A 2,845-nucleotide genomic window follows, 5' to 3' on the forward strand; every position below is an offset into this window, starting at 1 on the left:
GGTAGGTAGGTGGATAGAGGGAGAGAGAGAGACAGAGAGAGACAGAGACAGAGAGAGACAGAGACAGAGAGAGACAGAGACAGAGAGAGAAGAGATGGGGGATGAGGCCCAGAGATTTAGTGTTTGCTGCTCTTGCAGAGGACCTGAGTTTGGTTCCAAGCATCTACAACAGAGACTTCAGTTCCAGAGGGATCTGATGCCCTCTTCTGGCCTCCAGGAGTACTTCACCCATGTGCCGCACATAAATAAAAAAATCTGTGTGTATGTCTGTATCCCCCAAGGGAAGCTTAATCATCTGTAAGAAAGAATGAAATTATGTCACATGTATGAAAATGGATTTGAACTGAAGATCATCATGCTAAGAAAAGCCTTCCGACTCAGGAAGACAAATGTTGCATGTTTTATTTCATATCCTGAGTCTAGATTTTTAAAAAGCACGTAATTTGTGGAGTGTAGAGGTGAAGAGGGAAGAGGAGAGGGCAGTGGAGTGTATGCATAAGTGAGAACTTCATAACAAAATCTTGCCTTCCTTTCCCCTCCCTCCCTCCTTTCTCCCTTCTCTTTATTTTCTTTCTGTTTTTTACTTTTTAAAATTTGGAAACAGGGGCTGGGGATTTAGCTCAGTGGTAGAGCGCTAGGCCCTGGGTTCGATCCTCAGCTCAAAAAAAAATTGGAAACAGGGTCTGGTGTAAGCCCCTAGCTGGCCCTGGACTAGACTCATCGTGCAGCCAAGAATGACTTTGAAGACTAGACTCAGTCCACCAAGTGCTGGGATTATAGACATCTGAGACCATGGTCTGCTTTTGTAGAGTAATTTAAAAAAGACAGGGTGGGGCTGTGAAGTGGTTCATCCTGTAAAAGCTCCTGCCTCAGGGCCTCACTACCAGAGTTCAATCCCCAGAACCCACAGCGGAAGGAGCAAAGGGACTCTTGAGAGCTGCCTTCTGACTTCCGCTCCCATGCTGTGACACAAAGCACTCCCCACACACATCACAAATAAGTAATAAACGGAAAAATGGTGATCATGTGCAGTTTTAAGAAATAGGACACTAGAGCCAGCAAGATGACTCCAAAGGTAACATCGCTTGTCACTCAAGCCTCATCATCTGGGTTTCACCCCTGGAACCCGTGGTGGAAGGAGAGAACTGACTGCCACAAGTCGTCTTCTGACCTCCATACGCGTGCTGCGGCATGCGCGCACACATACACGCACACATGCAAATGATAAATATTTAATTTAAATTAAAAACAGAGAAACTAGAATAGTACAGGAATGAGAATTTGCGCTTTTATGCCCCTTGCCATGATCTTCTTCCCATCCACAGCAGCTCAGCTCTTTGCAAGGATTTGATAACTAGTACGTGGCAGAGCAGGGGGTGGGGGGGCTGGGGGGGCTGGCACTCAAGTCTGCATTAGATTGGGAGGGAGGGATGTCGCTTGGGGTGGAGGAGGAGGCAGATCCTATTACCCAGGATTCTGGCTATTGGGGTGGAGAAGGACGCACAGAAGTGGACCTTTCTAGGAAGGTGGCTCTGAGTGTGGGTGAAGGACCATGGTAGGTAAGAACATACCTACAGTCACCTGTACCCGGGAGGCCAAGTGTGGCCCTGCCTGGGGCAGCCTGTGTGAACTCCTGAGGTAGCTCAATGGAGTTCTTGCCTAGTAGACTCAAGGACCTAGGTTCCGTCACCATTATGGGTGGCGTGGAGGGCTGGAATCCAGATCTTGGGCTAGGGAGAGGGTTCAAGTTTAGTTCCCAGAACTAATGGACCGTTGGGGATGGTGTCACACTCTTGTATCTTGGATCCACACAGGTGGATCCTTGGATCTCAATAGCCTGCCAGTCTAGACTCCTGGGCAAGTTTCAAGCCAGTGAGAGACAAGGTGAGGCAGGAAGATGGCTCAGTGGATAAAGGCTACTGCACCAAGCCTGACGACCCAAGCTTTGATCCTCTTTGATCCTCGAGACCCATAAGGTGGAAGGAGAGATCAGATTCCTGCGGGTTGTCTTCTGATCTCCACTTGGGGCCACGGCACGCAAGCCACACCACCACAATCAATCAACCAATGTAAAACAAAAAAAAAAAAAAAATTTCCCCCCGAGACAGGGTTTCTCTGTGTAGCTTTGCGCCTTTCCTGGAATTCACTTGGTAGCCCAGGCTGGCCTCGAACTCACAGAGATCCTCCTGGCTCTGCCTCCTGAGTGCTGGGATTAAAGGCGTGCGCCACCATCGCCCGGCCAAAAAAAAATTTTTTTAAAGGTGGACAGATCTTGAGGAATAATGATATCAGAGGTTGACTTCTACATTCACACACGCATGTGCACCTGCACACCTGAACATACACAAAAGCACAACATAAAAACACCCCCCAAACAGTCCTATTCTCCAGACTTAATGTCCCCAAACTTCTCGGCTGCCCAGGTCTTCGCCACATCTTTCCTGGCCTGTTCCAAACACTGCCTTTGCCAGCTAAGTTCTTCCCAGCGCGCATTCATTCATGGATTTGCAGCTACACTGCGCATCCCACGCAGACTCGGGTGGCCAGGGCGATCCCGATCTGGTGGGTATACGCCTCCTTTTTGCACGCTCCCCCAAAACTGCATGTCCCGGAACACAGGCTCAGGTCCCTCGGATAGCTTCTGGCCCTCGCTCTGGGCTCGCGCGCCCCACCGGGGATTCAGGAGGCGGAGGCGTCTCTTGGCGCCAGGGTCTCCGCCTCCTCTCAGGCCCCGCCCCTCCTCGCTCCAGGCGACCAACGAGGGACGCGGGCCGCAGGGGCCACGCCCTTTAGGTACAGCCAGCCCGCTGATTGGTGCTCCCCGGCAGTATCTTCCCGCCCTCGC

The sequence above is a fragment of the Peromyscus maniculatus genome, chromosome 23 (assembly GCF_049852395.1).
Source record: "Peromyscus maniculatus bairdii isolate BWxNUB_F1_BW_parent chromosome 23, HU_Pman_BW_mat_3.1, whole genome shotgun sequence".
In the NCBI taxonomy this organism is placed as follows: domain Eukaryota; kingdom Metazoa; phylum Chordata; class Mammalia; order Rodentia; family Cricetidae; genus Peromyscus; species Peromyscus maniculatus.